General features: G+C 46.7%; 1 protein-coding gene across 7 annotated transcripts in view; it reads left to right on the forward strand.

The window, feature by feature from the left end:
- Window positions 1-3,981: 3,981 nt before the first annotated feature.
- The window catches only part of HIVEP2 (HIVEP zinc finger 2), a 144,477-nt gene continuing 123,381 nt past the window's right edge, over window positions 3,982-25,077 (forward strand). For 5 of the 7 annotated variants that reach the window (XM_075413910.1, XM_075413909.1, XM_075413911.1 and 2 more), the window contains exon 1: window positions 3,982-4,241. The gene's annotated coding sequence lies outside the window, so the exon portion shown is untranslated. Of the gene's footprint in view, window positions 4,242-5,587; window positions 5,667-23,006; window positions 23,248-25,077 lie in introns of those variants that run through there. The other 2 variants (XM_075413914.1, XM_075413912.1) reach the window with 2 other exon arrangements.

A 25,077-nucleotide genomic window follows, 5' to 3' on the forward strand; every position in this document is an offset into this window, starting at 1 on the left:
TGTGAAACTCATAGCTGCTAGGTATCTCTGAGCAGAAGAGCTCGAGATGGTCGGCAGAAGGTAGGCATCTCTCAAAATAAGAATCCTCTCGGTTACCTGAATCAACACTGCTCTACAAGCTGATTTTCTGATGCGTTCGGCATCCAAGTAAGGAAGGAGACAGACGCACGCAGCGCTCTCAGGACTCTCGCCAGGTCTTCTGATCTGGCTCAGTCTCCCTCCGAGCCCTCCCGCCGAGCCCCAGAGCCACTGCATGTGCCCCCTCCGGCTCCCCGGCAGTCCTTGAGGTGGGGCCGCTGGCAGGGACCCTCACCTTTGCTGGGCATTCATCGCCCCAGCATCCAGCTCAGGGCCCTTCTCTCACTCACGAGGCGGGAAAGAGCAGGTCCTCCGAAGAGGAGGAGGGCAGAAGAGGGAGCCTACCCCCTTTCCAGCACTGGAAATCCAGCACCGAGTATCTTGCAGTTTTACTGGTAAGCGCAAGGAGCACTGAACGTAACTAGGGAGTCCGAAAAGTCAGTGGTGGGGGTGGCAGGGACAAGGGCAGCAAGGGACACGGCAGCCCAGGCAGTCGGGAAAAGGAGTGAAGGAAAACGGAAGGAAGCTCCTACACAAATAAGCACGATGCGTTGTAAACAACACTGATAGGAAACTATTGGTAGTTGTTTATTTATGAGGACAGCCATGTCCAGTTTCCCACAGATTTTCTCTCTTAATCAAACCCTAAGAAAGAGGATGCTAACCAGGAAGATAAGACCACTGATTTTAATTTGTGCTCCTACCCTCTGACACTTTCAGAAAATCAGATACATTTAATACATTTTGCTTTACAGTACTCACGCTGAAATCAATCGATCGTATCAACCTGGAGAAGAGAAGGCTGCGGGGAGACCTGATTGCAGCATTTCAGTACTTAAAGGGAGCCTATAGGAAAGATGGGGACAATCTTTTTAGTAGAGACAGCAGTGACAGGACGTAATGGGGTAATGGTTTTAAACTAAAACAGGGTAGGTTTAGGCTAGATATAAGGAAGAAATTCTTTACAATGAGGGTTGTGAAACACTGGAACGGGTTGCCCAGAGAGGTAGTGGAGGCCCCATCCCTGGAAACATTCAAGACCAGGTTGGACGGGGCTCTGAGCAACCTGATCTAGTTAGCGGTGCCCCTGCTCGCTGCAGGGGGGTTGGACTAGATGACCTCTAGGGGTCCCTTCCAACCCAAAACTTTCTATGATTCTATGATTCATGTGAAGGAATCTTCTCCTTTGGCATGACTCTATGTGTAACAACTTTGTGAAGAAATAGGTAAGAGCTTATGGGTACAGGTTTAGGGATCACGTAATTTTTCCCCAATAAAGAAAGGGTGAATTGCTTTAAAACTGTCAGCTATTTTAGGAATGGTTGTTTAACATTTCAACTCAACTGTACTGTTACAGAAAAATTATGTAATGCTTCTTTCTATTACCTGCTTTGGGAGCAGCACAGTTTACAAAAGTGATGGATTCTGTATGTTCTGAGATCAAACCCAGTTTTCCAGAATAATTTATAGTGTTTAATAAACTGTGAACATCGTTGCTGAATATCATTATTCTGTTTTGCGCTTGCTACTAGCGGCAGCTGCGATGGCCAACTTGCTTTCCAAGCAGCAAGAATGACTTCTTTCCTGATGAATCTGCAAAATATCTACTTAATAACAGCTGTAAATCTCACATCTGAAAGCTCCCTTCGTTGTCTTCTCAGTTCAGTTGGAGTGACAGTTTTATTAAATGCTGGATGTAAATATAAAAAAAAATATCTAGAGGGAAAAGACAGGACGGTATGATGCCAGGACATCATTATTAAGTTACGCTGTTGTCACAGGTAGGCAAGAGAAAGCGATTCAGATGTCTGCTGCCTCTCTGCAGAGTTACTGGCAGGAGTCTGTGAGGAAAACTACCCGGGCACTCCAGCTGCTGCCCCTCTGCTCCTGCCTCCTGCTCCCGGCGGGAGGGGAGAGGGGCATCGGTGGGGGGCGAAGGCAAGGTTGCACTCAGTGACACCCATCGCCCTACAAGGGAGCACAAAGGGGGAGTGGGCTGAAGGAGCCGCGCAAAGACCTCCCTGCCTCCTTGGCTGGGGAGGGTCTCCTCCAGGCTAGGGGCCCCTGCAGCTGCAAGTCGCGCAGCCTGTCAAGACCTGCTCCGAGGCCGGAGCCAAACAGCTGACGTACGACAGTCGAGGTCTCTGAGCACTCGCGTAGCCCCAGTCGCTGCCCTGGGAACACTGAGGTGTCCAAGAGCTGCAGCTCCAGCGTGGACCTTGTGGAGCCACCGTGAAGGAAACGTCTGAGAATGTACTGAGAGAATGTGGGAAAGGACACCGAGTCAAACTTGTTGAGCTAACCAGCTCGTTGGGAGAAGACCCTTCTTTTGAAAAGCATTACAGAGAGAGCAATTTTACTTTGCTTTGAGAATAATTGCCAATAAACACTTTCTTTAACATTGAACATTGACCCCTGTTGCAGTAGCTTCTGTGGGCTGCTCTCTGTGACAGTAACAATGAACTTCCTAAGTCTTGCGGGAGGCCGGAGAGAAGCAGACGACGCTGGGCATGCAGCAGGAGGCCCGACGTGCTGGTCGGGAGCCTGCAGCTCCCCAGAGGGGAAGACGCTGGCAGCGTCGTGTAGGGGCAGAGGTGAACGCGGCCGCCGTGGAGAACGGCGGGATGGGGACACCTCGGCGTGACACAAACCCTCGGCAGCCCCGTCTCCCATCGACTTCTTCTGACGCGACCGGTACCAGCCGCCAGCGCTGGGAGCCGGGCCCGGGTTCACCGAGCGCTCCGGCGGCGGCCGGAGAGCAGCGGGAGAGCGGCGGGACGCTCCCAGGGCCGCCAGCGCCGCCCCGCCGGGGGGGTATTCCCCCTGCGGCCCCCCCGCTCCCGGCTGCCGCGGGCGGCCGGCCCCGCCCCGCCGCCGGACGTTGCGGGCGCTCATTGGCTGCGGGCGGCCCCGTGAGCAGCGGGGGCGGCGGGGGGAGGTGGGGGCGCGAGCCCCGGGCGGCCGTTAGCCGGCATGAGGTGGCGAGCGGCCGCCGGCGGCACGGTCCGTCGGTCCTCCCGGGGGCACGGGCCGCTCTCGGGGGAGGCGCCTCGCCTGGCCTGGCCTGGCCTGGCCTGGCCTGGCCGCGGGGGGAGGCTGTTAAAATAAATGCGTGTCTCGGCGGGGGAGCCCGGGGCGGCCGGAGCGCCCTCGGCGCGCCCGTTGCGGACTGCGGGCGGGCTCGCTGCCCTCCGGGGCGGCGGCGAGCCCCGCCGTGCCGGGGAGCCCCCTTTTAAGGGCCCGCCTGTCAAGTGGCGAGCCGAGGGGTCGGGGCGGGCGCCCCGCGGGCAGAGCCGTGCCCGGTTTCGTGGCCGGGTGGGCGGGTTGGGAAGCCGGGGTCGGCACGGGGAGCCCGGGCGCTGCATTGTTCTCCCTGACAGATAACGCGACCTCGGCCGGGCGAGAGCGGGGAGGGGGCAGGAGGATCCCGCGTCCGGGGAGGAAATTCTCAGGGCGGGAGGACGCGCGGCTGGCGCACGGCAAGTCGGGGCTGGCTCTCCTGGGAGTTCCCTCGTCGGGGAGGGGGAGCGGCGGTCTCCGCCGGCGGGGAGAGGCCGCGGCTTCGCCCTCGGGAGCGCTGCCACCTCCTCCCTCCCCTCCCCTCCTCCCCCCTCCCCTCCCCGCCCGCGCGGCGCAGCCCTCCGCGCGCCGCCTCGCACAACACGCGCACGCGGGCGGGCAGCGCCCATCACCCCGCGGCCGGGCGCTGCCGGTCGCGCCCCGCTCGGCTCGGCTCGGCTCGCCTCGCTCCCCCGCCGGCGCGCGGGGGGACCCGGTGACGTCACGGGCGGCGCGCTCGCCGCCCCGTAACTCGCGTTCTGGGGAAGCGGCGCCAGGAATAGCCCGGCGGGCCCGCCCGCCGCGCGCAGCGCCCCCCGCCCCTCCCCCCCCGCCCCGGCAGGGCGGCCCCTCCGCCGCCGGCAGGGCGATGGTGACGGTCCCCGCCGAGACGGGGGAGAGCAGCGCCCTGCCTTCCGGCCCGCGCGCGGGGCGGGCGCCCCTCGGCCGCTGGAGTACCGCCGCCCGCCTCGGTCCCTGAGGGAAGCACCGCCGGCCGCCTCGCCCCAGGCAAGCGCTTCGCCGAGGAGCAGCCAGAGCGCCCGGTGGCGGCAAGGGCGCCGGGAGGGCTCCCCTCCTCTCCCTCCTCCGCCGTGACTTTCCAGGTGAGCAGCAGCGGCGGCCGCTGCGGGCAGCCCCCTCCTCCCTGCCCGCCGCCCGTCCGCTGTCACCGGCACCAGCTGACAGCCGCGCCGGCGTGCGGGGCCGGGGGGCGGCGGGGCGGGCGCCTGCCGAGCTGTGTCTGTGTGTGTGGGGGGGGTCTGACGCCGGCGCTCCCCGGGCCCTGGGGCTGCGGGGGCAGACGGGGGGCAGGCGGCGGGGCCGTGGGGGGGGGGGGGGGGGAAGCCGGCGGGGCCGTGGAACCGCCGGACCGGTAAGTCACCTCTGTGGCGGCGGCGCTGGCAGTCACCGGCGCCGTCCCCGGGGCACCAGTGGCCGGCGGCCCTTCCCCCGGCGCGGGGGGGTGAGCCGCGGCCGGGGACAGGCCTTTGTCGGTGACACGCCGTTAGGAGACGCGGGGAATACCCAGCTGTAAGTGTATGCAGATGAGGAGCAGGCTGCCTTGCGTAATCCCCTCCCGCGGCGGGGACTGGGCACGGTCACCGCCGGGGAGAGGCGCCCGCGGGGGGGGCCGCCCCGACGGGGCTCTCTGCGCGGCCTCCGGCGCCCCGCCGCGGGGGGGGGACGGGACGCCCAGGGCCACCCGGCGCGGCGGCGGCGGGGGGAGGGGAGGGCTCCGGCTGGCGGCGCGTCCCCGCGGGGGGCGCCGGGGTCCGCCGGGCCGCGGGGGCGCGCGGGGAGCCCCGCCGGGGGCGCGTGGGGTCGCGTGTGCGCGCTGCGGCGCGGCGGCTGTTCCCTGAAGTGGGTGGGACGTTGGCCCGTTCCGGGAATGTTCCATGACGTGTGAACGCCGCAGGAAGGGGGTTAACGAGGGCTCGGCCGGGGCCGCCGCCGCCGCCGGGGCCCTCCCTCCTTCCCTTCCTCCCCCCGCCCGCCGGCGGCGGGGCTGCCGCGGGGGCCGGCGGCGCGGGGGCTGCCGGGGGCACGGTCCCTTATGTAACGCGGGGTGCGCGTGCGGCGGCGGCGGTTATGTAAGCGGCACGTCCGCGCCTGTCGCGCGGGGGGTGCCTCGCGCCGGCACCGCGGCGGGCGGGCATGGACGGGACGGGCTGCGCTGCCCCGCCCCGCACACCCGCCGCCCCCTCCTGTCTCCCGGCCGGGCGGCTCGGCCTTCCCCTGCCGTGAGAGGGAGCCGGCAGCGGCGGGCGGGCAGGGAGAGAGGGAGGGAGGGAGGGAGGGAGGTGGTGTCGGCTCCGGGCGGTGCCCTGAGGAGCCCCGACCGGCGGGCGGGGAGGGCGGCGGGGGCTGCGGGGTCTCGGCCGGCCGCCGGGCAGCTCGCCTTGTGTCCGCGGGCTGGCGGCCGGGCTCGCCCCGGGGCGACGATAAAAGTCTTCCGAGCTGAATTTCGCAGAAAGAGAGTTCTCCGTTTGCGTTATGAGTTGGCGGTCATGGTCACGCGTTGTTTGGAGGTGGCTTTTTTTTCCTTTTCTTCCCTGCGTACGGTAATTGCAGAAATGAAGCTTCTGCTCAAAGGGTTTCTTTTTATTACGACAATTCTTAAATACCCTGCTAAATTAAACTAATAGGAATACTAATGAGTTTCAGTAGAAGTATTTTGCTAAATAATTTCTCCTCTCTCGTTTTACAATGAAGCCAACTTTAATATGAAGCCTGTCTGGTTTTGAACGTTATTAAATAATACAGAAAACGTTTCATGCCCGCTTGGTGCTACTCCCTAACCCCCCCCCCCCCCCCCCAAATGGCTCCGTGCTGTGACTGACTGAGGAGGAAGGAGGCGAGGCGGTCGGGGGGCGAAAGCCAAGCCCCGCTCGGTGGGGCTGGGGGTGCCAGGGGCGCAGCTGCTGGCGGTGCAGGGGAGTCCGGCCGTCCTCGGGAGTCGTGGGGACACCGGGGAATTAATCACCCAGTCAAGAAAGCTACTGGTCTGACGAGGTACAGATTCAGTGGGCCCAGAGTTTAAATCCCGCTGTTGTGGTGAATTGCCGCTGACTGCCAGGGTGGTTTGCTCCTCAGGTTATGAGGACGCAGTGCAGAATCGTCAGCGTTTTGATAGTGAAAATGATATGCAGACGTGCTGAAAACATGCATCTGTTTTAAAAGATAGGAGGTTCTCTGCCTGTTAGGTTCGCAGCACGTGGACGCATTTAGATAGATGCCCTGTAACCTGGGGGTTATATTTATTTACAGTTAGATGTTAAATCTTTCCTTAACCTTCCAGTCAGGAGATACGAAACTTCAGGTACGAATTATCTAAAACTTTCTTAATGATTTTTTTGCTTTGTCTCATTTTTAAAAAAAATTGTGTCGTAGATTAGTCTGAGAGGTTTTTTTCCATGCGAGTTTTAAAAAGTGGCTACTGTCATCTGCAAATACACATAAGGTTACTGTGGTTTTCAGCTGTGCAAAGGCAGCAGTGGTGTGGTACAAAGCCAGAGTGTCATTACTTTTGTTGATAGAACAATCCAAATTTTTAATGTTTTATAGGCTATTGTGTTGACATTATTTTGCAGTGGCTATTTGGCATAGCAGGCGTACGCATCCTGGCTCAGGTGGCATGTTAAAACATTGCGGCGATGGATAAGAATAAAATTGAGCAGCACTTGTCCCAGAGCACAAATCTAGAGGACTTTTAATTGTGTATCTAAGTCCAATTGTGTGGCAACAGTGCAGAACGCTTCTTTACAAAGGCAGATTTTTAGATTCTCAAGTGGTTAAATTGCCTCATATGCGAGATCTGTTTACAAACCTTCTTGTTACTATGAAGACAAAACAGAGAGCCATATGCATTCATGTGGTCCTTGCTGAATAATGGTACGTGTGTCTGCTTGAGTGTTTGGCAGTATATCATGTTTAGTTTATGTGGTGGCACCCTAGAAGGCCATTCTTTTTTGACTTTTAACTATTTCTAATACCATTGGCTGGACTCAGTTCGATGAGTAAACTAGTGACACTGGTCCACATGCTTGTAACTAAGCTGGAAGTTTTTAAAGCAGGAAATTTAGTGTTGAGAATTTTGCCAAACTATTTATTTGTTTATTTAGGTGCTTTTTTTTAAAAGGATTAAGGTGACTTGGATTTAAACAAAAGTGAAAGTAACAAGTACCATTTTGCATTGTCCCTTTCCTCATCTTTTTTGAGTCATCAGCAGGACCATTTACTACTTTCGAAATTTAAGCATATCGGGTAAGGTAATGGGAATATAGGAGCTTGGTGTCTGGCAGAAGTGGTTTACCAGATGAAGTAGTGCAATACTCGCTCATCAAAGAGAAAAATGCTTCCTATTTAAGAGTATCACTGTGGAGTATACATAATCGTGACTTGTATTGTGAAACATGGTAAGCTGTCTTTCAAATTTGAGTATGGTGGGGCTTTGTAATAAGCTGTGGTTGGTTATATTGATAGTTGTACATCTAGCACTCTAAGTAGAGCTCAGCAAGTGCTACTTCCATGTATTTCTCACTTGATTCTGCATAAGAATTCCAGGTAAACTGCCAGAGCGGAGAACTAACGTTCTGTGCCTGTCTTAGGTCCTGACATGTCAGGCCCAGCAACAGTCGGTTCTTCATGTCAATGGCCTTCACGCAGGGTAAAGACGGGAAAATGTTTTATCTGTCTTACCTCAGTTGTTGAGAAGAGATGAACCTGACAGTGCGTGGTTTTAAGTTACCGGTCCTCCCAGCAGGAGGATCACATAATTATTATTAGATCTGATGGGTTAAAGTCTTCAGCAAGAGTTAATTGCTAGTACTCTTGGGAGCTTCACAGAAGTGTTGAGTTCAGAGGCTGCATACCTTTGTTATTTGAAAAAGGTCCGATAAGTTATGAGGAAACTGCTTTAAAAATTCTTTTATTTAAAGAGGCAGGTTATTTTTCTTAACAGATTTCTTAAACAGCATCTCTGAAGTAGTATGTTACAGATGAAAATAACTATTTTTGAAGTTCTTTAGTTTTCTCCTGTAATTGAACTGTGTGGGTTTTTTTTTCCTTCAGTAGAAGGAACTATCTAGCAGTTCTGAAGAAGTGAAGAAACAGCAAGGGGAAGCGTAGGCTAGGTGGAAAATGGAGAATAGTATTTTTCACATCTTTCAATCAGTAATTTTGGATGCTACATTTAACTACAGTAGCACAGAATGATCACGGAAGAATTAAAGTTTCAAGCTGGCTGTGCTGTTTTAATCGGACATAGCAGCTTTGTAGAGCTTTGTTTCTCTTTTTGGGGCTTAAACATTTTTTGTAAGACTTTGCAACAACTGTTCTATTTCAGCAGGGAATATTAAAAAGGAATTCATTTGGGCCATATTTTTCATTCTCAAGTGAAATTAGGACTTATAAAAGTGCTGGTCTAACAGCCTGAGAGCAAAAATCCATTGTAAATAGAAGTATTAGAAGTTTTTTCCATGATAACCAACTAGCGAGCCTCTAGTTGATCCTTAAAAAATCATCAGCAAATTTAAAGAATATGTTAATTGCTGGAAACATCTGATTTTGGGGTTTTTACTGAAACAGCAAGTGGGAGGCACCACATACCTCTTATTTTAGCATTCTGAACTTTTGTTTCTAAATTAAACAATTGACTTTACGCTAACTGCTGATTTGTAGCAGAGTAAGATTTGTCCCCAGAAACCTCTCTCACGAAGCTGTGAGCATGGAAAAGGGGTGAGAGGGTACGGGTATGGGTAAGGGAAACAATCTGATGCGGTGTTTCCAAATCCCCAGTGTGAAATAACCAGAAGATGTACTTTGTCTGTCAAAGTAAAAGTCTCTTGCCTTTTTTTTTTTTTAAATATTGTCTTGTGATTAGTTCCTCACCATCATGAATATTGTCTAAACGTTAAGAGTTTCTTCGTGCTCTGAGGAAGTTTTGTGAATTCTGGGTGCTTATTTTCATTTGTCTTTCAGGCACATTTTGTGCATCTGCAAAACGGTCACTCTCTGTTCTCTGTATACCAGGGTAATAGCAGTGGAGTGTGGGCCACAGCTGCTCATGGTCACAGCATTGCCTGTCTTTCTGTATTTCCTTGTTCTGCCCTGGGCATGCCTCTTTGACTGTTTCTTGAAACTGAATATTGCCTTTTACTTTCTCAGAGATTGATATATGAGTAAGCAAAAACCTAAACGTGTTTCCCCCCCCCCCCCCCTTCTCTGGATGGGGGACCCACAGCGTACCTACCAAAAAATGTACCACTTAGATGGTAGTAGTATTGAAGTAATACAGTGTACCAAGGTAGATGTAATTATCTGATATAAATTCCCCGGGTACATGGTTATGCTGATATGACTAGTTTGTATAGTGATTATATCCATTTTTCTGAGTTTGTTTATGCACATTCTACCTCTGTTAGTGTAGACTTGATCTCAAAAGAAACGTTCTTTATAAAAATGACATAGAAACCAGAAGTAATGTCATAATGTAGTTGGTAATGGGTTTATGGCCACTTCATGCACACATGGGTTTGTTTTGTTGCACCTCAGTTTGTGTTTAACAGAAGATTATTTTATTGTTTCTTTTTTTTCTTGTGTTGATAGGCGTACAGAGTCTGAAAAATACATCTCTAATATATGAGAAATTTCAGCCTGCACAAAAAAAATTGTAAATTATATCTCTGTAAAATGTAAGTTCACTTCATGGCAACTTAAAGAAGTTATAATAAACAGCTGCAGGTCTGACTAAAATCTCCGATTTATGTAAGCTGGCAAAGGGGGGAAAAAAACCCGATCTACAGTATTTTTTGAAAGCCATGCTTTAATTGGTATTGTGTCATACAGGAAGAACTCAAGGTTTGATTGCTACAGAAAGTTTCTTTATTAGATAGTGGTTTATTGGAAATTCCATACAGAGGAAAGCAGTTAGGTAATTTGCATGTATATTTCAGTTTGATAGAAAAGTGAAGACTAGAGGAGCTAGAGGGAATTGAAATTACGGTGTCAGGTGACGTTTTAAAGGTAATGCTGTAAAGTAGGGTTTGACCCTCTTCAGAAGAAAATGCTCATGAAAAAAACAAAGCAGAAAACCCCCAGATTATTGTTTGTAATTTGTAGTGAAGTTTAGACTTTTTTGGTTGCAGAGGCTGCTGGCCTGACTTCATCCTCCCCGCCTCCCCAAACCCCGGTGGTGCGCCTGAATTTTCCTCTGCTGGGCTTGATGGTGGACTGTCAGTGCTTGGGTGCACTCCTTATCAAGTGATTTATGGATATGGAGTAATACTGGATGTTTCCTAATAAGCGATTTAAAAAGCTGAAAGAAATGTCCAATTACATGTTGTAGGATGTGATACAATCTCAGAGAGTTTAGTGGAGCAGAATGCTTAATTTTGTAGAAATAATATTATTTAATGAGTAGTTTTCCCATAGAGTAATATCTGCACTTAAGCAGAAAGGAGCTTTATGTCTGGAAAAATCTAACAGGACAGGATCAGGATTATCAGAATTCCTGTTATTAGACAGTGTGGTTTTCTTGCATATTGTTTTTTTCATTTAAATAAGATAAATGGCCCAATCTCTGTATTTATGTGTTTCGTGTTTGTGGTTTGCATTAAAACAAAACACGTGTACTGTATCAAGAAAGAATATCATGAAATAATAACTAGGGTTACCCTTCCTTGACAACAAGACATAACACTATTTAGTTAGAGCAAAAACTATTTAGCTTAGACCAAAGTCAGTATTCAACAGAGACTAAGTTGCTGGCATCTATTAAACAGTCTTCATAGTTCAGCGTCGTTCATTTTAAGTGTAGTCCGTTCACAAAAGTCCTAAAAGCAATGTGGAGTTTCACGTTCCTTGTCTTTCGAAGACAGCTAAAGTAGCTCAGTTAGCTGGAAAATGTGTCTTTATTTGCTCTAACCGTTGTCAGTTTATGTGGGGTTTGGGACTGATTTTCTTTCTTTCTGTACAAGCGCTAGCAATGAGAAGGAGATGCTCTACTGAGTAATCCAGGTCCCTGGTTGACATCTGTGCATGCGAGCAGTGTTTGAGCCCTCTGTGACACCTGTGAACACTGATTCATCTTGAAATTTAAATTTCTAAAACTATTTTCTTAACACTGTAGAAGAGAGAATCGAGTACAATTCATGGTCTTCTGTAACAATAGTAATAGACTGATTTTTGACATCTTGCCATTTAAAATCAGTTATGTTTATGAACACAGTTTCTGAAGCTGCTTATGAAAGGTTTTTTCCTTGCATTTGTCAAAGAGAAAATAGTTCTTTAGTGAAAAAGGTAATTATCTTTGACTGGACGTTCATAGACTCCTACAACCAAATTCCCCATCCTGTTTAAGTCAATGAAAGATTCTACACGTTGGTAAAGGTGGGATTTAACTATGAAATTTCAGACTATAAAGTTGGACATCTTGATGCTGTGCGATATGATAGTCTATTTTGGTCTCCAGGAGAGGTTGTGGTATTAGGCTTTAAGAGTGAAGAGATTTTGCTTTAAGATCTTGGCAAAGCTATGTGAATATAATTACTTCCAATATTCTTAGTAAAATTGTGTCAAACAGAACTTGCAGCCTGTTCCGTTATTTTGTGCTCAGTCCTAAAATACTAGCAAAATACTTTTAAAAGTTAGTGGAGATTTTCACAGTGCTGCTTGGCTAGAATCTTTGTTTTCTTAAGCCTTGAATAACGGTTAAGCTATATGTATTTAATTTTGTGAGGTGCAGTTGAATTTTGTATTTGATACAGGCTTAGCAAGATGTTACTAGTACAACTGAAGAAATTTGTGATGAGTGGAAGGATAGGAGTCATTTATATAATACGCTTGAGTGGGAAATGAAGTTGCTGAAATGATGTTAGTGCTGTTAGCATGATGTTAGCGAAATACAAACTCAGCGGAAGGTGTCTGTTTAGAGCTAGCTGCCTCTGCAGTAGGTTGGTATAGTGGCAAAACGTTGAGATGGGGAGGGCAATAATGTTGGTCTAGTAAGTTACCTGTCATGTTTGATACATGTCATATCTTTTTTATTTTTTTAATCTCTGATTTACTGAATTACTAATTAAAAAAATAGACAAATTGTACTCATCTTTGACCTAATTTATCATAGTGGATAATGTTAATTATTGGTGAAAAACTTCAGAATCAGCCATGTATTAGTAAAACTGCTACATAATTTGGAGTAATTAATAGGGCAGTTTTGAGTCAGCTGTGTTTTTTTAAAGGAGTAAGGTTGTAAGTTGGAACTGATACATGGTAGTACAAAGGTTCCCATAGCACCTTTCTTTGGTCTGATTTGTTATTGACAGGACTTTAGTCTGCGAAATGTCTGGAGACAAAAGGATGATATACATGATATACAGTGCCTGCATTTTCTCTGCTTTGTTTTTAACTCAGCTCACCAAGAGTTGAAAACTGTTACCATACAGCTATTCAGTGATTCCATTAAATTAGTGAGTGATCTCTTTGTGAACTAAACCCCCACTCTGTTAGGAACAGGCTTGGCAGGGAGATGAGAAAGTAATAGACAAGGAAATGGAAGCCTATGGAATGCTTCAAAACTTCTCTTTCGGAGCAAGGACAAGGTACGTGTATACAGCACCTTGGAAATGCTTGTTTTGCTTCTGGGTTACACAGATTTCAGCATCCAGAGCTGATAAAACCTGAACCTTCCATCTCATGGCAGGTTGGCCCAGACATGTTCACTTGTAAAAGAAAAGTGTACGAGGTGAACTTCTGGTTTAGTTTTGGTCTGTGTCGTCTATGTGGTGCTTTACAGTGGTGTGTCTGGGGTCTTTGCTTGTTCGTCTGTAGTAATGGCGAAGTAGCTTTCAGTAGATACACCCTGACTTTCCTTACCGTGCTCCCCAGATTACCCTCTGCGTGACAGGAAAGAGAAAGACACATGGGATGACGAATTCCTTTACGCACACCTCTCTGAAGCTTCAGTGCAGCATATTTTCCACAAATGGAGTGACTATGAGAGAAACCTTTTAATTTTCTTTCTCTCTCACAGCCTTAGTGATTAAAGATGAAAAGGAGGATGCTAAATGCACATTTTTAGATGTATGCTGGTTGAGAATGAGGCCTGGAGGGGAAGGTAAATAAGGTGGGGAGTGGAGGCTTGAATGTGACTGACAGTGGATTATAATTGGCTACAAGAAACTATTTTTATCAGATCAAGTCTCCCTCTAACACTGAGTCCTCAACGTAAAGAATTTTAGTACCACAGCCTTTAAAAATCCGTGTCCAGTCGCAAGTTGTACAAGCACGTCTTGATGAGTAACTAAGATCCGATAGAAGGCACTGTCTTTGATTCAGTGGTAACATCCTCTAACTTCCGTTGTCTGACATCTCCATAGATAGTTTACACGTAGAATACGATGCCTTCTTATCTTGCCCAGTGCTTGCAGGTATTTCTCGTTATGTTTGCACATGCACTGTTTTGATTTAGTTTATTTGCGTTATCATTTGATCCTGGTCAATAGTTCAACCTACAGAACTACCAAGCAGGGGAATAAATGAAACCGATTTTGACTCTTTCTCAGTCAAGTGGGTTGTCTGGCAAGCCAAGAGTGTAAATAGATTTTGTGGCTATTACAGACTTGCACACTAGAAAACAGAGAGCCATGCTTCCCAGTTTCATTACATAATTCAGACAGTGTCACGTCCAGATGATGGGATTACACCTGTCTCTTTATCTCAGCCAAAAATGCATTTTTTTGGCTCCTGCTTTGATGTATTCCCACAAAAATAAGAAGATTACAGCAGAAAATTGAGGGGTTTTTCTGTTTTGCATGAAGAAGTATAAAAGCATGCCTGTGTAAGTATATACATACACACATACACTTATGTACATGTATGTGATCATAGCTTTTGCCTCCAGTCATGTACTGTCTCCTTCACAGTACAGTATACCTGGAATAACTTCATGAGATCTTGTGATTGCAGGTCTGGCGCATCTGTCACTGAGAGGAAGATCTGTCCTAGATTCAGTGTAGTTTCAACTTTGCTATTATTTAAATATCAAAGAAAATATTTTAAATAAATAAATTTATTTGCATTATTTCTGTGTGAGTATTAGCGTTTATTTTTCAAGTGTATATAGAGATGCGTATACACAGCCACATTTTGTTAAACAGGTAAAAAAGTCACATTAGTTCTCTGATGAATTGCTGTGGTTTCACTTCGGTGCAATGGGTATCAGCATCTGCCCAGGTGATCCTTCTAAAGTGTTATTCCCTGTTCCTGGCACATTGCTGATACGATGCCAGCAGAGTCAGTAACTGAGCGTGGCCTGTTTTATTGCATGTGACTAATTCAGCCAAGGTCACGTCTTGTTGGGCCCTGAAGGTGTTTGCCTTCTAAGTTGAAGCAAGGCTTTTGACACAGTCTCCCGTAACATCCTCATAGGGAAGCTCAGGAAGTGTGGGCTGAATGAGTGGTCAGTGAGGTGATTTCAGAACGGGCTGAATGGCAGAGCTCAGAGGGTTGTCGTCAGTGGTGCAGAGTCTGGTTGGAGGCCTGTAGCTAGTGGTGTTCTTCAGGGGTCAGTGCTTGGCCCCGTCTTACTCAACTTACTCATCGATAACCTGGATGAAGGGACAGAGCGTACCCTCAGCAAGTTTGCTGATGACACCAAACTGGGAGGAGTGGTGGATACACCAGAAGGCTGTGCTGCCATTCAGCGAGACCTGGACAGGCTGGAGAGTTGGGCAGAGAGGAACCTGATGAGGTTCAACAAGGACAAGTGCAGGGTCCTGCACCTGGGGAGGAACAACCCCGTGAACCAGTACAGGCTTGGGGCGGACCTGCTGGAGAGCAGCTCTGTGGAGAGGGACCTGGGAGTGCTGGTGGATGACAGGTTGACTATGAGCCAGCAGTGTGCCCTGGCTGCCAAGAAGGCCAAGGGGATCCTGGGGTGCATTAAGAAAAGTGTGGCCAGCAGGTCGAGGGAGGTTCTCCTTTCCCTCTACTCTGCCCTAGTGAGGCCCCATCTGGAGTACTGTGTCCAGTTCTGGGCTCCCCAGTTCAAGAAAGATGAGGAGCTACTAGAGAGAGTCCAGTGGAGGGCTACGAGGATGGTGAGGGAGGCTGGAGCATCTGTCCTATAAGGAAAGGCTGAGGGAACTGAGCTTGTTCAGCCTGAAGAAGAGAAGGCTGAGAGGGGACCTTATAAATGTTTATAAATATCTGAAGGGTGGGTGTCAGGAGGACAGGGACAGCCTCTTTTCAGTGGTGCCCAGTGACAGGACAAGGGGCAATGGGCACCAACTGAAGCATAGGAAGTTCCGTCTGAACATGAGGAAGAACTTCTTCCCTCTGAGGGTGACTGGACTGAAGCACTGGAACAGGCTGCCCAAGGAGGTTGTGGATTCTCCTTCACTGTGATACTCAAAACCCGCCTGGACAAGGTCCTGTGCAGCCTGCTGTAGGTGACCCTGCTTCGGCAGGGGGTTTGGACCAGATGATTGCTAGAGGTCCCTTCCAACCCCGACCATTCTGTGATTCTGTGAATTGCTTTTATGTCCTCTTGTTTCTGAAGGACAAAATCGTATCACTCTCAGTCTAGTCAGAAGGTTAAAGTATCATTTTTGAGGCCCTGTCATTAATGGTCCATGACAGTCAACTTATGCGTGGTGCTCATTAACCCTCACCTCTCTACCCACTTGAGCACCACAGCTGAACGAGGGGTGCCAGGTCTCATGGCTGTAGAAATGTGACCAGAAAGTCAGCTGATGAACAGACTACCTGCGTAAGTGGAGTATGTAAATGGAAGATAACCATAAAAAACATTTTCATCATGCCAACTCTTGTTGTCTTGTTGCTTGACCTTCAAGCGCAAAACCATCTTGCCTTCATCTCATAGGTTTCTAGTCAGTGCCCCGGAGCTGAGAAGATGACACCAAACTGTGCTCGGCACAGCTTGTGTTACTGTGTGAACTGCCTCATCTCTTGTGAATAAAATGAAAACTCTGTCATTTTATATGAAATCCTGACTTCAATAAAAGTGCAGAATGGCTATTTGTTACTGTTTGTTTTTTTTTGCATGAGGCAAGGATTTTGCCATCAGCTGTAGATGGGGCTTGCACTGCTCCTCGTGACTGTCACAGCCTATAAATGGAAACCTCCAGCACGCGAGGTTTGCTCTTCATTGGACATGGTAACACTAGGTGAGAATATTGGAAAAACTGTCTACATGGAAACAGCCTCTGGATACTTCAGGCACAGAAGATGTAAAGCAAAAGGCACTCTCCACGGAAATGATTGTTACATTGTCAGATGGTATAGGGTAATTTGGAAAGAAAGAGTGAAGATACATTATCTACCCCAAGGTGCTTTCATTGTGATTTGAATATAAAATGCATGAAGTCTCAGGTACAGGTGTTGGAACTGACAGTGGCTTAGAGCTGTGGTTTTAGTCTGCTGGTTTTTTTTTTCCTTGTTGTAGGTTGTAGTTATAACCCATCTGAGAAAGGAACTTGCTGGGTTCCTGAGGGCGTCGTAGTTCCAGCAGAGTTTGTGAGCTTGGAGCCTGGGCTGTGCTTACCTGTCCTGTATGCTGCTTTCCCCAGTGAAATCCCATTATCTGAGTTTGTAGCTGCTTGTTACGATGTGAGAAATGTACATTTCTTTTCAGTTTGTGCATGGTGTCATTTTGGTAATTTTGTTTCAAATGAGGTCTGATACTTTCTTGTTTCAAATGGCATAGTTTCAGAGTTTTTTTTTTCCCCCTGCTTTTAATATGCGTAAAACAGACACAAGAAAACAATATTTACAGTTTGTTTGCAAGGTTCTAGTGTGATGTTTCATTCTGATGTAACCTGCCTGTCCTGTGTATCTAGTCTTGCATCTGAAGCACTGAACTGAATTGGCTTGTCACTGTTAACTGTGTTTCTCTTTCCACTTTCCCATTTTCAGATGTAATTTTGAAAGAATCTTGCACCTGATGGGTTGATTAGAGGGGAGATGAGCTATTTTCTTTTTTTAAATACTACAAACAAAATAAAAAAGGAAGAGGAAAAAGCCCAGATCAACCAAAGCTTATGACATGAGTTGAGAATGCGTAACCCTGGGCGAAAAGGGCCAGGTATTGGAATAGTTCTTGACTAACCTAATTGTTTGATAAGGATCCTTGCCTGTTTAAGTTGTTGTTGGTTGTTGGAAACATTCCATTTCTAAATTTGTACCTTACTGCATACCCCGAGGTAGGTGTACAACCCACTGTAATTGCACAGTTTATTATTTTATTAATGAGAGCTATGATAATGTGTTGGCTCACGAATTCCCTCCGGTCCAGGTATGGTCTCCTAATTGCCCAGGGTTGTGCGATTCCATCGTTTGCTCCAGGGTTGGTGACGGAGAGTAAAAGCTAAGCCTTTGCAAGCATGGTTTAAAGAACTCAGACCTTGCCCTAAAGCCTGTATTTGGTGTGATCTTGCAACCAAAGGCTGGGAAGGTGGGATACATTTTAACGCACACCTAATGAATAATAATAGAAGCAGCAGAAGTGAATTCTTACTGCATAATCCCAGGCACCTGAGACTTTGCCAGCTGGAAGGAGAGGGATGCGCACCTTAATTGGCCTTCCCAACCATAACAGAGCACCCCTTCGTACTTCTTTGATCTGGGTCTCTCTGCCCGAGTGGCTGGAAGACTCGCACTCCATTTGCTGTAAGGGACACAGCCGTGAGCAAGCGTCTGGCGTGCAACAGCAGCTGCTCTTTTTAATGAGCCTCTGGGGCAGCAGGCGTACTGGGGTGTCCTCTCCCGTGTTCCGGCAACTATTTCTGTGTGCAGATACAAGACTCGTAGTGCAAGAGCAGGGCGCAGCATCACTGGAGGTGTGGTCTGTGGGGGAGCTGGGGAAATCCAGTTTACTGTAACTCTGGAGACAAAACTTAAAAAAAAAGCCGTAGCGAAACACCGCAACCTCAAACAACTAGCACTTGCTCCTCAGTGCTGCTGGGCTTTCCTGGTACCCTGGACTTGCAAGGTCCGGGGAGCTCTCTGAGGGGTCCGTGGCTGCCCAGGTCCCCCCTTCCCCGCAGGAAGGGGGACCACGAGTTCCCACGGAGCGTGTTGCAGGCTGCCTCCGTACTGTGGTGGCTCGTACTACGGGCTTCCACAGCTCCTGAAACTGCTCATTATGGCGCTTGGCTCTTTTACAAGGGCTTTGCATAGCTGTAGCCCCCATGGCTTGCTGCAGCATGTTTTTTTCTGTGGAACAGATGGTATATTACGTAGAAAGTTACTGTATTTTTGTATCACTGATTTTTATTTATTTATTTCACTGTTTGTCTTCCTTTTTTTTTTTAAAGTGGGCATATAACATAAGTGCAGAACTTGGAATTGGTATTGGATTTGCCTTTGATATGTTAATCTTTATATTTCTGTATGTGTGCAGTATTTTACACTGAGTAGTGTGTGCTTTCTGAAGCGTTAGTGAACAGATTGATGTCATTTGAATTGAAATCAGTTCAAAATAGTGTAAAGGAAAAAAGCCTAGGAAAGAAGATCTTTGAAAGGAAAAGTAAATGTCTTCTTCAACAAGCTTTGTAATCACTGGAGTACGGTTTTGTTTTTAAGTCAGTAAATGTGTTTTCTGTATCTAATCTTTGTTTTTCTAATTGATATCATCTGGTCAATTTGAATGAAAATGCTATTCCCATAAGAAAAATATTTATTCTAAATATTATTGTTGCCTAGGATCTTGTTGAATTCATGAGATACAGAAGCAGTCAAGTTGATTTAATATTTTTAACATTTTTATAGTGTTTTCTCATTGTTTCCATGAAAGCAATTTCAATAAATATTTTAGCAACTGCTTTTGGTTTCTTGAAATTAGGTTACCTATTGTTGAAAACTCTAGGTTCTTAAACATGGGTTTCAGATCTGCTTTGTCTTGATTAGACATTAGAAATAAAACATAAATACTTGAGCAAGCCCCAAAACAAGGGCTTGTCTTTTCCTCTGCTAGTTGTTTCCAGGACTTAATGTGCTTTGTCCAGAGAATCTCCATAAGTTGTTACTTATGAAAGATAGTTACAGTTACAGGGTTTTGGTTCCGCTTAGCCAAATCACTTTCATATATTAACTTTTTTTTGTGTGTATCTATATTATTATACACACACATATATATATTATTTTATATATATATGCTCACACATACATGAGTGTATGTGTGTACATATGTAAACACCCACAACACACATATATACATTCTCACACTATGTCTACAGACACACGCACCTGAAAAGCGTGGGATCATCCCAGCTGAAATGTCAGGTTTGTTTTCATCTCAGTCCTTACCACATAATCGCAGTAGTGTTTTTTGTTTGCAACGTAGTGTTTTCCTGGTAGCTTCTGAACAGGAGGCTGTGCGTCCTGGTGTCTGGGGAACCCCTGGCGTGCCTGGGGGGAAGAGACCAGTGCTGGTGGAAGAGTCCTGCTGGGGCGGAGGGGTGTGGCACCGGGCAGGTGAGTGCGGTAGGTGAGAAGACAGATGGTGGGGGATACTTCAGAAATTTCTGTTTGCCACCACTTGGTGGTTGGATTGTGCCCTTCAGTGGTGGGCAGTCTCTCATGCTGCCCTATTGAGGCTGGGTACCAGGTTCACAGTGAAAAGCAGGCCCCCCACTTCTGTTTTCTGCCACCTGTATTTTAAAGATAAGTGATTACTTGCTGTTGGGTATTTGGCAGTTTGGACCTTGTCATCTTTACTTGCCTTGCTTTCTCATAAAAGTGGCACAGGATATTTTAATTATGTTTATAGAACTGCCTGAGAGAGTTCCCTTAGTGATGGGACAGTTCAACAAAAAAACTCAAGATAATGGCTTTTCTACTTGCATTTCCCAAACATCCCTTCAAAGGGAAGTGAAAAAATTGTAAAAACCTTGTACGTAGTTTAAATTCCTGAGTGATACAATATCGTGGCTTTGTTCTAAGTATGGGTAACACAGATGGGTGTTGTAAAGGGTAAAAGTATAACCGAGTTTGTGGGATCTGTAAAGGTTTTAAATAATTTGTAGGTTGCCAACTTTGTTTAAGAGTTATTTTCTGTATGTATTTGTACTTACTGCAACCAGCTTCTATTTTGGAGTGGAAAAGCACGTGTTTTCATTAGCATACCAGGGGCACTGACAGTGAGGCCAGTTCACAGTTTGCGTCTGTCCCTTTGCTTTATGTTTCAAACTTTAAATGAAGAAAAACCAACACGACAGATACAGCTCTTTTAAAAATGTTAGGGTCATGTATGGATGCAAAGTATACTGTAGAGAACATATGGCACTTTCTCACCTCAAACCATGGTAGAGATGGTTTAATACCGTTCTTCAGCTAACGGAACAGTAAGATGTAATTACCTGAAGGTTAACTCTCAGGGCATGGAGGGGTGTGTGGAAACACTGCTGTTCCTGGTTACGTTCTCTATTCTTTAACAGACACTGTATTGCGACAGGCAGCCATGTATGTGTGAAGAATGCCTATTGCGATACCATGTGCCAGTGCTGAGTGGTTCCACAGCCTGGCTGCGTGCTGCAGTTGTGCCGTGTGGCAATTGTCTCAGTACAGTCAAAAGTACAAATTGTGGGTGCATTTCTTTCATTCTCGGATATGGGGCTAAAAATAGTTGACCAAGCTTATTCTGAGTGAGTGTGGTACTTTATGGTCAGATTTCAGAAAATGAAATGCCTCTTACGGGTTGATTAGGATGCTGCGCACAGTGGAAGCTTTCTTGCAGTACTTTGAAGGTTCCATGCCCTTTTCCTTCTCTCAGGAGAACACCACTACTTACACCCATTGCTGTGTATGATACAGGCTGGATTCTGATCCAGCACCTGCATTTTTAAGGGCCAGATTCTGAGAGCTGTACTTTGACCTAATACAAACTGTCTTTGCTAAAGTTAATGCTTCTTTGACTCGATGCAGAGTTTAAATCAAATTTTCTTCCTCAGATTGTTAGTTGTGTGCTGCAAATCATTGCCAACACCAAAGACTCATTTGTCCCCTTTTTTTTTAATACTGAAAAGAGTCTTAATGATTAGTGCCACACTGACAAACTTCGGGATGAAGTCTTCAGGCTTGTTGGAACAAGCAGCAGTGGAGGTTTCTTCATGCTAACTGGGCAGTGAATCTTCAAGAAAAGCTGTCTTTGAAAAATTGACCTGGAAAGGAAAGGGTGGAAAACAACCAAACCATCTCATATCCTTGTAGAAGATTATGTTTTTAAAAGTATATGTGAAATGTTTAGTTTATAAATAATTAAAACTACTATCTTTTACCTTCTTTTAGTAAAATAAGCAGTTTTGATAAGCCAGTGGCATTGTATATGTCCCACAAAAGGTATGATTTCTTATGACTTCAAGATACAGACTGGCTGTTCCCTAGTTTCAGTTCTAATACTCCGAATTACTAGGGCTGAAAGGCTGGCTTCAGTTCCCGGTGTGACCACAGGGTGGTTGCTGCAGAAACACGTCAAAAACACTCCTCTTCTGCTAGTGATGGTCGTATGAGATGAGCATCCAGAAAAGCATTTTCCAACTCCTTGTAAGCTTTGTGATTGAGGTTTGTTGAATTAGGTGCCTCTATTTGAAAATCAGCTTCTGTCAAGTGGAGCACTGCTACCCAGTGTGTCTCATTCAGTGTACAGAGCAAAAGTCTGGTGTGCTGGACACCAGAGGTTGTTGCTAGGACATGCTTGTTGTGGAATGACTGTATTTACCCCACTGTATTTTGGCATGTTGTTCAGAGACTAATGAAAATGGGTTTAGAATGTGCCTCATGAGTGAGAGCGCACCAGAAGCCTGTCTCCCCCTGCCCCAGGGGAGGATCAGCTCTAACCAAACCATTTCCTATGATGGCTGTCCAGTCTGCTCTTTAAAACTTCAGTGCTGGAGACTCTGAAACCTCCCGGATGGTCTCATTTGGATTCTTAATGATGCTTTCCATTAAAAATGTCTTTCTAATGTTTAACTTCAGAAGGTAGTAATGGTGAGTAGGACTGCAATCCAGGTTCTCCCTACGCTTGCCAGGCAAGTATACTAATGATTGACTTGGGGTCAGATGGACAGCCTGTGAGACGGTCAGTTACCGAATGCTGAACTCCCACGTGCCGCTGCGCAACTCCTGCGCCTTCACCCTTTTCCTTAAGCTGGGCCCTTGTCTGCTTCAGGCGGACGGGTGAAATTGGAAAGAAAGCATCTGTGTTCGCTTTGCTGGCTTGTCAGCCGTATCTGACAAGGGAATCCTGTAGTTCTACATTCTGCTTGTGCCCCAAATGCATTCACAAAACATGTTTTACTCCATGGGATCCAAAAATATGTAAGGCTTGGTTTCCAGATGCTTGCAGAAGTATGGGCTATACTGAGAGCTTAGTGTATTTCTGTAGTGTAGTAATATTCTTACACAAGCTGTACAAGAAAAACAAGAGCAGCACGGCTCCTGAGCAAATATTGTTTCTAGTCACATACGATACTCTGCAGCTGAGCCTGGTAACATGCTGCTTAGCTGTTTTGCTATGCAAGTGCAGAGAACGCTGTTAGCAATAAAGCCACTGCTGGTTTCTCCTCCAAAACCTCCCTCCTCGCAGTGCATTGGAAATGACTGAACTTTGGCCCTCAATCTGCTGACACCCTGAGGGAGTGTAAATGTAATGACGTCTTTGCTTGTTTCAGCTGCACAACAGGAAACGCTCATGGCCTCCCCTGCTTCCTGCTCTGAGAAAGTGCGGGCCTTTTTCTTTTTTTTTTTTCCTTCGCTTTTTTCCCTCCCTTCCCCTGCAGCGGAGCGGGCTGAGACCTAATTTCAGGTCTGGGCTCGGCAGCCAGCCGGTGCTCGCGCAGGGCCCCCCTTGCTGCTGCCTCCCTATTGCTCTGCTGTGGTGGTGATGCCAGAAATAAGAGCATTTTAATTTATTTACTTATTTTTTTTTTACCCTGGAGAAGTGACTGAGAAGAGAATACTGTTATGTGGCAATAGCTTTCTCCACAGAGCATGTCACTGGATACAGCTCAGCCGCAAAGACCAGGATGGTCAGGTGATGCTTTGCCTTGGGGAGACCACATCACTTGCATAATACAGAAGACACGCTGTCAGGTGGGCATTGAGGGATCCTGGAATATGGTCCCGGTAGTGCTGAATAATGCTTAATATACAGGGCCTGAACAGATTTCTTTACCTTGCTGGGATACAGAGGCTTGCTTCTTGCAGAGCATCAACAGGAAACCTTTTTAACCCTCTACGCCTGCTGCTTTTACACTTAGTAAACGAAACAGGGATATGAGTAAGAATGGTTATTGAGAAACACAAGCATTTTGCAGCTAACTCAGGGAGGAGGATTTCGTCTCATCAAAGTCAGCCAAAACATTAAAGCAATACAGTATTCTTGTGAGTGGAATTAATTGGTTCAATATTCAGCTGTTACTCTCTAATGATCGGGGGGGGCGGGTCACTCTTTTAAGATGCATACGTGGTAGGATTTTGCATATTGTGGTATGAGAAGAGGCACTGAGTAGTCTAGAGTACAGCATCCTGAATTGAAAAGATTTAATTAACTTTGAATGTAAACAGTGCCGGTGCAGTTGCTTATTCATTTGTTTAATGTGGCATAGGCATATTATTTGAGGAGCAGCTTTTGTCTGGGTTCCGTAATAAGCAAGTTCTGGATTCACCTCATTAATCTATCGCACTACCTAGCCAAATAACTGTTCTTTTTAATAAGCTGGGGTTATGTAACATGAATTGTGTATGGCGAGATGTCTGCAAGCAGGGAAAAGCAAGATGGGCAAGGAAATAATGGCACTCAACCTTTTGCTGAATAGGATATGGCTGGGTTTTGAAATTAAATACTGTGTGTTGGTACTCTCAGCTGTACAGACAAGGTCCAGCTATTGCTTATGAGGATGCGTTATGAGGATGCGTCTTGAAACAGTGTCTTGGGATGGGAATGTTTAATGGAGAAAAGAGTGAATTTGCTCAGGCATGTGCAGTCCTTGGAGAGTTTTGTATTATGTGCATGCCAAATTCCAGCCCCCACTCCCCCTGGCTGTTGTTTTTCCTTTGGAAAAGCACTGTAGAATAATAAATGGGAAAAGTGTCTTAAATGGGAGTGATTTCATGTGCAAAAGAAAATAATTTGATGAGCTGTGTTTGCCCCTGTAAAGTGTTACATAAATATCTTCTCTTCTTTTAAATATGCCCCTATAGGGTCATTAGGGATGTATATACTACAATAGTCCGCTGTCTCAAGAGACTTTACAACCAGTTTATGGAGAAGGGGAGGCAAGTAGTTCTATGAATGCGTTAGAATAAAAGCAATTGATTTTAAGTTAAATCTTCCTTTAATTCTTGACAATTTTCTCTGCTGTTACTCAGTTTTGATCTTCAAAGTCATGCTGAGTTATTAAGCCTGGGATGACCTCTTGCTTTGGTGATGTGGATACAAATACTAAATAATAATACTAGGAAATAAAGGCCTGAGGATAACACGTCTTTAGGAAAGGAGTGGAAACAGTGACTTTTTAGGAAAAGAATGGTTTAGGGCTCCTGAATTCCCCTTCAAACTGTCCTGCTCCCTCTCATTTTGACCAAATAATTCTATATTTTTCTTTCCTTTCATCTATAGGTGAAGTAGCTGTAATCTGTGCCATAGAGTTATTAACTACTGTATTTTGAGATTTTATTGTTATTTACAACAAATATTTGAAAATGAGTGCTGATATTTATGGTCTTCTCTTATATACTACCCTATGTGCATCCGTACACAGTGGCTGATTATGCTTTAGTACAGACAACAGCTGAGATGTTGTAATGAGAAACAGTTACATCTGTAGGCCGCTTCTCTAGCTCGCACCATTGCTGATAATCTCAGCACGGAGAAGAGGAGATGAAGAGACACAGACGGAAACATGTATTTTCTCACACAGG

This window comes from Opisthocomus hoazin, chromosome 2, assembly GCF_030867145.1.
Source record: "Opisthocomus hoazin isolate bOpiHoa1 chromosome 2, bOpiHoa1.hap1, whole genome shotgun sequence".
NCBI classification, from domain to species: Eukaryota; Metazoa; Chordata; class Aves; order Opisthocomiformes; family Opisthocomidae; genus Opisthocomus; species Opisthocomus hoazin.